The 14288-nt window shown below is 35.4% G+C and overlaps 1 pseudogene; it reads right to left on the minus strand.

Moving 5' to 3' along the window:
- The window catches only part of LOC123552585 (cytospin-A-like), a 51155-nt pseudogene extending 43254 nt beyond the window's left edge, over positions 1-7901 (minus strand).
- Between the last annotated feature and the right edge of the window lie 6387 nt (positions 7902-14288).

Consider the following 14288-nt stretch of genomic DNA (forward strand, 5'->3'; position numbering starts at 1 on the left):
AACGAAAGCTGTACTTTTAGTGAAAAATGCCCCCCCCCTCCCCCCCGAAGCGTGCCCAAGAATGCTACAGTCAAAATTACCAGAATAGTTAAGGTAGGAATCATTTTGTGACTAGACGAAAAAGAAAGAAAAAAAATTCTCAAAAGGTAATCTTGATCTTGGTGCTAGGGATCTGGGTCTTGCGCATGGCATATAAACTCATTATAGGGAACATTTGTGATAAGTAATTTAAAAATCCTTTGAAGAATGGCAGAGTCATTAAACGGTCAAGAAACATGCCCTGTTAACCGTTGATTTCTAAGTGTGACCTTGACATTGGAGCTAGGGGTCTGAATCTTGCACATAACACGTCACCTTATTATAAGGAACATATATGCTAAGTAATTTTAAAATCCCTTCATCGATGGTAAGGTTATGGACCAGACAAGAAACAGACCCTGTTAACATTTAAGCTCTAAGTGTGACTTTGACCTTTGAGCTAGGGGTCTGAATCTTGCGCCAAGTAATTTCAAAATCCCTTGATGAATGGCAGAGTTATGAACAGGATACCAAACAGACCCTGTTAACTTGTGACTACTAAGTGTGACATTGACCTTGGATCTTCGGGTCTGGATCTTGTGCACGTCGTCTCATTATGGGGAACATCTATGCCAAGTAATTTCAAAATCCCTTGATGAATGGCAGAGTTATAAACAGGACATGAAACATACACTGTTGACGTCTAAGTGTGACGTTGACCTTGGAGCTTGGGGTCTTGGTCTAAGCTTGTGCAAGACACATTGTCTCATTATGGTAAACATTTATTCGATGTTATTTCAAAATCTGTTCATGGATGAATGGCAGGGTTATGGACCGAAACGAAACAGACCCTGTTAACCACCTTTGACCTCTAAGTATGACCTTGACATTGGAGCTAGGGGTCTGGGTCTTGCACATGACATGTCGTCTCATTATGTTGAACATTTATGCCAAGTAATTTCAAAATCCCTAGTTACAGCCCGGACAAGAATTTACACGGACACACGAACGGACATAGTTGAATATGGCCACCTTCGAGGGGCATAAAAACTGATTAATTTATTTATCTTAAACAGAGTAACTACTTAAACGGAAAGTCGACATTCATTTTTGACGGCGACAACCTACGTATCCAAATAAAACTAGCCCGACTATGAGCTTAATAAGGAATAGTTACGCTTCTCTCTCCCCTATCTACTAACAATCCGACGTACACTTATATGTAACATTCGCGAGAGGAGTTGGCAGTATCTAGAGATATATAGATTTCGTTTAGCATAGTGAAATACTACCTTAATATTCTCATTTACTAAACATTTCATTAATGTATGCACTACACAAATAGATCAAATTTTCGCATGAATTTAAAAGTCCTTTATTGTAAATTGATAAAAAAATAAGGCTAGTCAAATTCTATGTCTCCTTTGCAGGCATAGAAATGTCAATGCAAAGTCCATGGCTTACAAAGACTCTTGTGAGATTCCAGCTGGAAAGTAGCTCCGATGTCTTGCCCTTATACACCAAAACCAAAAAGACCCGATGGAAGCTGTCAACACGGACAGCGCATTTGGCTATGTTCGACTTCGGCCATGTTCCCCAACAACGCTATCTCTACCCCATTCCCATTGTTGTGTCTTATATACCATCAAAATATACTTGTTGGATTTTCGAAGCAACTCCTCTGCTATATCTGTGCACTACAGTATATTTGTGGTGGGTCACTTCGCGGTGCATGGCTCTAGCTGTGTTTGCTGTGCTCTGTCCTTCGGGGAAATCTTTTCTTGACTTAAAATGTGAATTTATAAATACTTCTCTAAATCTATTGTTCAGTGGAATAGTCTCCCACCTGATATTCCCTTCCTCCAAAAACACTGAGCTGTTCGATATTGGTAATAACCGTACCATAACCTGACCTTCCACTCGTTTTTATCTTTCAATCACTAACACGTTTTCCTCTCCTTTTACTAAACATAAATTCTCTTACATTTATACAAACAATTTTTGTGGCTTTACGCACGCAAAAGTGTTTAGGATTTGACAACACTGGTATGGCCGTCTGACAAATATGTGCAAAGTTACTTTTATTCGTGCTTTGAAGTGGGGAATTAATTAATAACTTTCTTAAGCCGGTGCTAGGGGACGTGAGAGGTGTTGCACATTTCATTACCTTTCATTAACAGACTCAATTAAACCGAATCTGCTATTATTCTTCTTGGTTGCATTCTTGCTTCCAAAGGATCTTTTTACAGATTTTATTTGAATTAGTATTTTACAAATATCAAAAAGCGTCAGTATTTATCATATTTTGAGTCCGAAAAGATTGTTCATTTGGGTTTAACGCCGTTTTTTAACAATATTTCAGTTATGTAGACAGTTAACCTAACCAGTGTTCATGAATTCTGTACCTGTCCAGTACAAACCTGTTCTCCGGAAGTAAATGCCCACTTCCCCACGTGAATAAGAGATGGAGAACGAATCATTTCAGACACAATGTCTTTTATCAAATAATCACGGAAAACATACGCCTCGTTCGGGTATCGAACTCACGACCCCCCGATCCGTAAATCTGCGCTCTTCCTACTGAGCTATTTTAGTTCATATCACTTTGATATCTGTATCTGCAGAAAGCACATTCACATGAAGTGACATTATAATCTATGCTAGCTTAACAATGACAGAACAAATGAAAAAATAACATTTTAAAGTGTAAGTCTAAAACTTTGATAAATATGGACCCAGAAGTAAGAGAAGTTAATTAAACTGACCTTTTGTTTTTCATATTGGGACGATTGAACAATTGGATGTCTCGCTACATCTCCTTTGTATGGGAAATCTAATTCAGTGTTAAACGTTCGGCTACTGTCTTGAGTCAAGGAATCATTACTTTCGCTGTCTGTACTGCTTTGTTCAGTCTCTGCGGAATATCAAATTTATACATAAGATGATTTATAGGAAGGAGATGTATATTTTTCTATTAATATTGTAATGGCTGAATTTAATGTTGGAATTGTGAAAGTATGAGATATTTGAAATCATTGGTATAAGCATATTGCGCAACTATAGATTGTAAGAATTATATCGATCAACTATAAATCGTCAGGCGTGTGCTCGTAACACGTATATTGTGCAACTAAAGGTGGTAGTAATTAGTATACTGTGCAACTATAAAACGAATTTACTGGGGTGACAAATGTATTTACCATACCTGGCTCAGATTTTAATGAGAAGGATATAGTTTGTTTGTTTTCGTCTATCTCTTTCTGAAAATAGAAAAATAACTACAAGTGGAAATCTTATGTAACTAATATTCTTGATGTATAGCTTTGATTTGGGGATCAATATATTATACATTATTTCTGGATTCTGCACGAGTACAAACGTGTTCTTCAAAAGTAATTGCCCACTTTCCCACGTGAATAAGAGATAAAAACAAATTTTTTTACACACAATGACTTTTATCAAATATTCACGGAGAACATACGCCTCGCTCGGGTATCGAACTTACGACCCCGCGATCCGTAGATCTGCGCTCTTCCAATTGAGCTAAACGGGCGTGATAAAGTCCAAAAAGACAAATGTTTGAATTGTCTATTTTAGTTCATATCACTTTTCTCTGCATCTGCAGAAAGTACATTCACATATTATGACATTATAAAATGTGCTAGCTTAACAATGACAAAACAAATAAAAAATCAGCATTTTAAAGTGTAAGTCTAAAACTTTGATAAATATAAGCCCAAAGTCAGAGAAGTGAATTATACTGACCATTTGTTTGTCAAATTGGTACGACTGACCAATTGGATGTCCCGCTACATCTCCTTTGTATGGGAAATCTAATTCAGTGTTAAACGTTCGGCTACTGTCTTGAGTCAAGGAATCATTACTTTCGCTGTCTGTACTGCTTTGCTCAGTGTCTGCGGAATATCAAATTTATACATAAGATGATTTGTACGAAGGAGATATATATTTTTCTATTAATATTGTAATGGCTGAATTTAATGTTGGAATGGTGAAAGTATGAGATATTTGAAATCATTTTGTATATCTTACTGCAAAGCCTCACTGTAGTTTTTTTATTTTAGTAGAATGAAATGATAGATTTACAACGTTGGTATAGTCAAAGCATGCAAGAAAGAGCATTTACTTCTTACTTATTACTTCTTCAAGTCAATTCTATAAAACAGAAAACTTTGCCACAATGTATATATAAACGTTTGTGTCATTATAGATGTAGGGTGGATAAACATGCGTCATTCTGAAATTACATCCACCCTGTCCGTTTCGCTTGCAGTAAACATCAAAAACTATCCATCACTCCTTTAATTCAAGTGATAAAACATGTTTAAAACAAACCTCCATCAAAGACGTCGTTAAACTCTTTCATATCTGTGAAGGTTTTCAGGGTAATTGATGTGTTAGAATGTTTTGACAATTTCTCCGCAATAGCATTTGTGCTATTTGAAAATTGCTCACTTCGAAATAATTTCCACAATTGAAACATGGCAGCTGGCGAAGAAATAGTAATTGGAACTCTTATGCCACTTTCTTGTTGCTCTGGTAGATTTTCTGCACATTAACGAGAACGAAAGTAACAAGAACAGCAACTTAAAAATCGTATTGGTGAATATTAATGATTTATTTCACATTAGTGTTTATAGCTGAACAATATAATGGATAAAGAGAACCGACATATTCTATGTTTTCTTTATTATGATTTTTTCGAGGATAGAACGATTAACTTTAGATTAGATGAATATTTGATAAAAGATAAAAGGTAAGGGTAGATTTCACGGAAGCACAGAACACCCCAAACACAGCCATAGATCCATGATTCGTACGTTGTTGACAATTTATTCACAATGCTCAGCATCCAAACAATTTCAATCTTTATCAAAACATAAAGTATTATTGTTTAACACTAGTAAGTAATTAAGTCGGTGATACTTACGTGCATTAAGTATGCCGTGCAGAGATTCAATGGTCACGTTTGAACATACTGCAACAATCGTATCGCAATGATATCCAATCTCTTTACATATATCATCCAGACTTTTGTGGAATAAGTTACTTTCGAAATATCAATAAGGGCCAACATGTCACAGGGTTCCCTACTTTCAATCTGCAGAAGGACACATTTCTGTTCAACGGATATATTTTTTATATTCTTTGACTTCTTTATCTCTTTCAAAATCTTGTTAACTTCCTCCTGGATGTCCTGAAAATTGTCGTTGTTTTCTGTTTGATCCAATGCTGTCTGCCACACTTCAAACAAAATGTTTTCAGCAATTTGCTTCTTCTCTTCGTCGGATCCAACAGTTATCATTTTCAATTCTAGCACTGAAAATACAAAGAGACTTAAATATTGCTGCATTTTTTCCATTACTATCATAATCGACCATGGAGTAAATATTATTCTGTATGGAGAAATAGTAAGTATAAAGAAATAAACAGAGAATAAAGATTGCAACAGTCAAAACAAGATTGCTCACCTGTTAAACTTGGCATTGGAATCATCAAGATAAATATTCTGACCAAGTTTCATGAAGATAGGATCATAAATGTGGTCGGTCACTACAGTGTGGACAAGTTTTTCTTTTTTTCCTTTATTTAACCGTATACGAGGGGCGTTCAATATGTAATGTTATTCCGTATGTAGTTCCGTAACCGCTAGTTAATTTTAGATGCGGTTTTTGACACATTATAGAGCAATTTATTGGGAACACAATGCTATATAAATTATAAAAAATCGGTAGATTCAATGTAAAAATATAATCATTTGAATGAGGTGTACTCGGGTATACTGGACAATTTTATGTCCAAAATATTGAGATTGTAATGTGCAATTCCTTGATTCTACTATTCAACAACTAGAACTATAGTTCAGTTTTCAGTTTAAACAGATAAAAACAAATCATGATCTTCACAAAAACATTTGAAAACTAAAATAAAAAAGTATATATCAGTATTAAATTGACTGTGTTTATTTTTACTCGAAAAATGATAAGTTGAGTACAATAAGCCTCTGCAATTTTGTCAGGCGCGATAATCATCATTTAAAACATTCTTGTATTTTAAGTTGATACTGTTATCTTAATTCTCAATTGCGAAACTAGTTCTTACAACGTTGATGAATCTCTCTCAACACCCATCCCGGATTGAATCAACCTCGAGTTTAGATTTTTTAGTTGTGTTGTAAAATTAAAAATGCAATAAATAGCTTAAAACACAAGCAAACTCATTACAAATTGCTGTATCTCGTGGAAAAATGATAGAATTATGTGATTTTACAAGTTATTCTATTTTTCTGAGACTCTGGATGCCAAGGACAAACCTAAATTATAATAATGGTCCAGTATACCTCAGTACACCTCAAATGATTATATCTTTACTTTGAACCTGCCGATTTTTATAATTTGTATAGCATTTTTTTCCCAATAAATTGCTCTATAATGTGCCGAAAATCGCATCTAAAAATAACCAGCGGTTACGGAACTGTATACGGAATAACATTACATATTGAACGCCCCTTGTAATTATGATAATAATTGAAAATGCAGCAATTTTAGATATCTTTGTATTTTCAGTGCTGGAATTGCTAGTTTCTGACCCCAGATAACCCAGTTTAGAACTCGGCATAGGAGTCATCAAGATAAATATTCAGACCATGTTTCATGAAGATAGGGTCATAAATGAGGCACCTAAGATGTTAACAAGCTATTCCTTTTATTTCATCTGGTGACCTAGTTTCTGACCCCGCATGAGACAGTTTCGAAACTGGCCTAAAGATCATCAAAATAATCATTCTGTGCAAATCAATTGCAAATTGTGGTCTCTATCGTGTTCAGACGCTAAAGTAGCAAATCTTGGTCCTTTGCGGGGCCATAAGTCTTGAACTCATGATGAGATCTGGCCAGTTTTCGAAAGGAGCCGAGATGTCGTGGGCAATATATGTTGTGGGCAAGTTTGATTGAAATCAATTGCAAAATGTGAACGGACGGACGACGGACGAAGGACGATCACAAAAGTTTACTCCGTCACTACGTGACAGGTCAGCTATAATGAATATAAAAATTGTAGCATACTTTGATTACTGTCAAAGCATATTCCACGTGTGATCATTTCTTGAAGTGTTTCTTTCGTTTTCTGAACGATCTCTGAAAGAAACATGAAGAACAGATTTTATTTTTATTATTGGCATCAAGTCCAGTTTTTATGTTGTCATTTAAGGAACATATTTGTTTTCGTTTAACATTAGATAAAAAAGCATGATTATCGTCTCTTATAAATAATTTAAGCAAAATAGAATTACACAACAAATACATAAAATTCAAAATTTAGTTTCACCTTTGTGAATGTCTGAAAAAGTTTTCATCTGCAAACCCTGCGATTTGAGTTCTTCCATGTATGTCTTAAACGAGCCATCTTCCTTTGCTTTTTGCTTACTCTCTTCCACTAGTTCATTAATGTAAGATTTCTCTTCCGAATTCAGATAAGATTTAGCAACATCAATGCTGCATTTGAGATCATACAGGCATTCAAAGAAGGCTTCCGGATCTAGTAATAAGACAGCTACTTCTGCATAGTTCTTCCGTGCATCGTGGAGTTTGCCAATTGCTTCCTTCAGATCACCACTACATTCAAAAGCAAACAGTAATACCCCAGCCAGTAACGAAATGTCCCATACTGACAAATCCAACGGGATTTCCAAACGATCTGATGCAGATGGATAGATAATTTCCAAATGATCCGCATCAGTGATCTTTTCCCTAAGTATATCTTCTTTCTCATTCAGTTTGCATCTCAAATCGTTTTGCTGGCATTTTGTTTTAATTAGAGCAGACAATACAAATCTCCCGCCTTTAACCAATAGTTTTATGTAACGTTCATATACTCCAATAAGAAAGACAGGAATCAAAATATAAAGAAATACATATTCAAAACAGCAGACCGATAAGCTATTTTATAACCATCGTATTATTACAATTTAAGAAATCTACTCTTTTTACATGGTAAAATTGAGCAATGATTTTGGTGTCAAAACGAAAACTCAGAAAAATGAAAGAATTTCTGTTGACTGCAATGAACATGATATTTAGCCAATCAGTTACAAATATCTAGATGTTGTTGTGTTGTTCTTTTTGTGCGTCAAAGTAAACAATATTGTCAGAAATGTTTAGTCTAAGTTAAAAGTTCATATAAGGCAATATAAATGTTCAAACAACAAATCACTTGCTCAGTGTAAACCGGACTTGGTACCATGGTCTTAAAACAAATATTGAATAACAAGGTTACAGTCCACTCAGAATTAAATGAGATTATTATAGTATGATGTTCTTTTATTAAAAATCACTTTACATGTTTTAAGCCCAGTAAGTTTTATTTTAAAATGTGTGATATTTATATAATGTATATACACGAGTAAATATATATATATGTCTTACACATCTAACACAATACAAGATATAATCTATCTTACCTTCAAGGTTCGTGAGATATTCGTTTACCTATTCAAGAAGACAACAAGATAATAAAAAGTAATCGAAACATAATACAGAGCACAAGAAAGTTTAAAATTACGACTAAACGTTCGTAATAAGGTTTTGCAATCAATAACTTATAATTTATCATGAAAGTGCATAAACTTTAATTTACAGTGCGGTTAAGATTGTCAACAAAACTATTTTATTATAGATAGATACCTGTTTCTGAGCTTTGGACACCTCCTGATACCATTCTTTCAGTTTCGAATCATGAATACATGGTTGCAGCTGTTGTATCAAGTAACGTTCAATTTGGCTTTGAAGATGTACCTCGTTTCCCGGATCTATTTGCCTTTCTATCCTTAGTAATATAGTCTCAACATTCCTCCACTCTTCTTCGAATGTCCCCTGAGACAGACGAGCACGGGGATGATGACCGACTATGGCATTTCTTATCTTTCTCAAACGTAACAGATCAGCCGCAATAGATTTGTCTTTACCTTTTGGTGGATAGTTCCATCCTTTTGTCGGAGGCGGTAATTGTACGGTAGTAAATAAATTGATAGAGAGAGTAATCAGTAGCGATACATCCATATGTCTGAGATTTGGCCATGGTGTGATTACGACTTCACATTCTTGTTGATTCAGAACTCCCTTTGTCTTTAATGCATTCAGTTTGGCTTGGTTTAATAGAATAAAATCTTCCCCTTTTTTATTTGGTGAATGAAAATTAAACACTTTTCTGACACTCTCTGTACAAAGGTCCATATACATAGACACAAGTCGAAGGTAGTAAGCTGTTTCTTCTGGGTTGTCAGACATGGTATTTATCTTTGGAACGCCTATGTAACATAATAAATTGCTAAAATTTGTCATTCCAATTGTCTAAAAATTGACCGCTATGTCATTTACGGGTGTTAAACTTATAATTGAACACATTCAAATTAAAATTTATTTCTTAGAGCTTGAAAGAGACTTTCAAAATCTGTTCATTGCACCATTTTCTTGAAGATACATGTACTTTGATTAATATATAATTAAAAACTGCAGTACAGTGTTTACATCAGATTTCTGGTCATTCCAGTTACAACACGGATACACTATTATACATACCTACCACACCCATCCTTCGACTAAAATATCGATGGTTCATCCGAGTTATGCTATCAAGTAACAACTGAATTAAAGAAAGATGATGATGACAAATAATTGTAATGGCGATGAATGGTGATAAATGAAGATTTAATTGAAGATTTTGATGATGATGGTGATGAAAAATGACGATTTATCACTGATGTTGAAAAATAATGATGAATAAATAACGGTGATGAAGAAATGAATGAATAATTGAATATGATAATAAATGATTACGAATGAAGGGTGATGATGATTTATAATTATGGTCAGTATAAAGAGTTTTATTTATTTGTCAAAAACATCAGTTTTGGCCGATAGGAAATTGTTTATTTATTGAACATATAGAAGTAAGTGTTTCGTCTGATTGATTTGCTTAGTTATTCAATGACATGCCTAAATAGCAAATATTAAATGCTAAATGCAAACTACTGTATGATAATGGCAATTATTTGATGCATACTGCCAATTACTCAATGCTAAAAGCTACATACCAAATGCTTTATGCCTTACACTTAATGCAAAATGTCAAATGCTAAATGTCAAATAGCTAATGCTTAATGCTAATGCCTCGGTCAAAAACCATACATGTCCGTACGGTTTGAAAAAATCGTACGAGTCTACCAATTTTAGAATCATTACAGTCTCTGTACAATCGTAGCGTCTCATCACAGTAAATACGGGCACCGTGCGATCTTAAGAGGATAAAATCGTAGGGTATCTGTACTGACATCGCAGACAAGTCGTGCGGAGCTCGCAATGAGCCCGGCCGTACCTCGTACGATGCTCGTGGGATAGTACAGCGCTCGCACGGCACTCGTACGGTTTCCGTTGTTACTGTGTTTTGATACCACCATAAATCACAAAGGAAGTCGTACGGAGTCAGTACGGCCATAATGTACGGACATCGTACGTTGACCGTGCGAGTCCCCTACGGTAGTCGTGCGAGCATCAGCAAGCCTGGCAGTTTCCCAAATCCGCACGGATGCCCGTACGAGCTCATCCGTGGTCGGTGTGGTTTTCGTACAGGGCTCTAGCGAGCTGATCCCGACTTCGAAAATCTCTACGAGCTCAAAGAGAACTCGGGAGCGCGGCAATCCATACGATGCGTGTACGAGTCAACGATGTCCGTACCGACGCCGTACGGGTTTGCAAAAATTCGACTGAAAACCTACTCACAGTATGGAGCTCGTAGAGTTCTTGTGACCGGGGTATAAATGATCAATGCTAATCTTCAAATTCTTAAACTTTGTTAATATAATGATTTCTATCTTTTAATCTAATGAATGCTACTTTTGAATATTTCAGACATACAATATTCTACCAGTCTAACATAAAAAAGTAACATGCTCTACAGCCCATAAGATCATAAACTTTTGGAAGTTTTGTTTCGCATTTTTCATTTAACAATAATAATTGACGTTAAGCATTTGGCAAATAGCATTTTGCATTAACTATTAATTTTGTCATTTAGCATTTGGTAATTATAACTGCGCTGCGGCTTCACATAAATTGGACTCCCTGTGTTTCTTTTCAGAACGGAAAACATCACCTTATTCCCAGGTAGCCGATTTACCTTACGCTCAGTAAAATCCCTTCATGTTTTAAATAGGTGGTCTTTGACCATCAAACATTACATGTATTCTTCTTCATCATCATTATCATTATTATCATCATCATCATCATCATTATCGTAATCATTCATTCATTCATTCATTCATTCATTCATTTTATTTCTGCTTATTAAAATCAGATGCCTTATCTGAGGCATAAATGAAGAATAGGTATGGTAATCCTTTTCAAGTACCGCTTTAAAAACTTTGGGTATTGTTTTATCACCACTTGCATATGGTTCCTGCTATTTAACTTTGTCTGTTGGCAGTTTCAGTGATATGCAGGCTCTATAACCACAGATCCCCTTTCTAAATTCCAGTTTATTAAGTTTTGCACCGTTTTCTCGTTTAGGACAAAGCCATTATTTCATTTGGAGACCATATGCTTTTTTCATGGAATTGCACTCTGTACATCACCGCAATCTGACTAAAGTATATCTTCTATTACGCTACGCTTAGGATCTGAACACGAGCTATTGATAGCCTCGTTCTGACGACCCTTCCGCTAGCCAATCAAAAGCTAACTTACAACATTCTGCAAGCTTAAAAAAACCTTGATTTTTGATATCTACAATTCTTATGTCGTAGATGTCTAAGCCGCTTAGCTCAGTCGGTAGGACACTAGCTCTGTAAGCGAGGGTACCCGAGTTCGAGCCCTGGACTGACTGCAAATTCTTCTTACTCCTTCACATTCAAACAAGTCGTCTGATTGGTTCAAATAAAAATAGATTTTCGAAAATAAAAATAGCAATATTGGAAATCCAAAATATACAGAAGAGGAATGTGGATGGGTCTTTCTCAGATCTTCGTTTTGATCAAGTACTTTAGTCAGACTGTACATCACCGAAGGTTCCATGTGCGCCGCCATATGAGTACATCTGCTGATGTCTCTAAATTATTTCCTAGTATTTATAACATGTGTAAATGATGAGTTCTGCTTAATCAGGGGCTAGAGGACATGGACGATAGCATGCATCCCCACTACCGACCATGAACTGACTCAATCAAACCCAGCCTGCAACATTTTCGTTTATGTCGTGTTGGACGACCTGTGGTTTTCCATTTTGTTTATCTGAATAACACTTAATTTTGCCACATGCCAGAAAGACTGGATATGTGACATTTCTAGAGAAAACTGTCTATATAAATAAGTGGATATGTGGTTGGCAGAAATATGCCACCAGTAATAAAATTCAATCTGATGTAAACACTAGTCTGTCAATATGGGAGGAGCTTAATAAAAAAAACCCAACAAAATTATACGTCTGTTAACGACCTGATATCAAAAAAGTAGTTGCATGATAAATGTAATTACGAGTACCTAAATGGTAATTACAAGTTACTTACTGATCATTATTTTTTATTAATGATGATAACAGGAAGTAGACAAGAGCTGTCACAGGAGACAGCGCGCTGGACTATGTCGGTGCCAGATAAGGAAATTGGGCACATGTGAGGAAACTGGAGCTATCATTGGAGTGTTAAATTCCTCCGATGTGTATGACTATGTTGGACAATAGTTTTAAATCTGGGTCAAATGTATTTAGTAATAACAGAGATAGGGTGAAAATGTATCAAAACATTAATTAAGTATAAAAGGGACATAATTCATGGAATATTTCTGCAAGAATAATGCACCATTGCCATATCGTTTGGTTAATAATGTGGAACAACTATTTTAGGTTTGAATAGAATCAATTTGGTAACAAACTGAGGAAGACATTATAACTTTAACCTGAAATTTTAAGAAAAAGGGGCATATTTAAAAAAATTGATGCCAGAGTAATGGGCCTTGCATCATATGATGTGTGTGATGATGTGGAACAACTGTTTTATGTCTGAATCAAATCCATTCAGTAATAACAAATGTAGAGCGAAAGTGTAAAATTTCAACTTGAAATTTTAAGTAAAAAGGCTGGATAATTCATGAAACATTGGTGTGAGAGTTATATCCCTTGTGTCATATGATGTTGGTGATGATGTGGAAGAATTAGTAAGTTTAAAGCAAATTCCTTATGTGATAACAGAAATATATCGAAAGTGCAACAAAATAACCTAAAATTCTAAGTAAGAAGATTGCATAGTTCATGCAAAATTGATGTCACGGTTATGGGCCTTGTCATATGATGTGCGTTATGATGTTGAACAACTATTTTAAGACTGAATCACATCCATGAAGAAATAATGGAGGTAAAGTGAAAGTGCACCGAAACTTTATCTGGAAATTCTAAGTTAAAAGTCACGGGGGAGGGGGGATTTATTAAATATTTCAGAGAGAGTTATGTCCCTTTATGTCATATGATGTGGGTGATGAAGAGGAATAACTGTTAAGTAATAACAGCGATAAAGTGAAAGTGCATCAAAACTTTAACTAAGATGTGGACGCGGAACGGATGCTAACGCGGACGCCGGTACCAGGTCGAGTACTAAGCTTCTTCCGTTACTAAGTGTGTTCATCGATTAGGTCTGTTGATAATTTGCCCATTCTTTGAGGTTGTTATATTGTCCGTAAATACTGACCTGGCACTCATGAATATTCCGTATGTTTCCGTAAATTAATTTTCGGTGCCCGGACCTTAACAACGTTACAACTCTTGAAAAACCAATAATATACATTTCTAAACATCAACATTATTATGTCGCATGTGCAGATATAGCTGTGCGGACAAAGCGTTCAGGTGCCAATCTCAGGGTTATGGATTCGAGTTCTCTGTCTATCCATATGTTTTCATCTGTCAAAGTGTCACATTTATCATGATTTATTGTTCATTATTTGAAAGAAATACTCTACTATTCAACATTCTTCTACGTACATGTCAGTAAACCGTCCTACAAAATGTCGACTTAAATCTTCAAGACCGGACAAATGTTCGTTCATTCAACGGACAAAACTGTGATATCTATTTTCTTGAAAATAGACAATTATACAGAAACATGCTACCTGCTCGTAAGTCTTTACATAGAATCTTGAACATATGAAATAGGTAACGTGTTTTGTTACTGGTATTAACAAAAGTGTTCAGAGAAAATTTTGATCGTACCA

The sequence above is a fragment of the Mercenaria mercenaria genome, chromosome 4 (genome assembly GCF_021730395.1).
Source record: "Mercenaria mercenaria strain notata chromosome 4, MADL_Memer_1, whole genome shotgun sequence".
Classification (NCBI taxonomy): domain Eukaryota; kingdom Metazoa; phylum Mollusca; class Bivalvia; order Venerida; family Veneridae; genus Mercenaria; species Mercenaria mercenaria.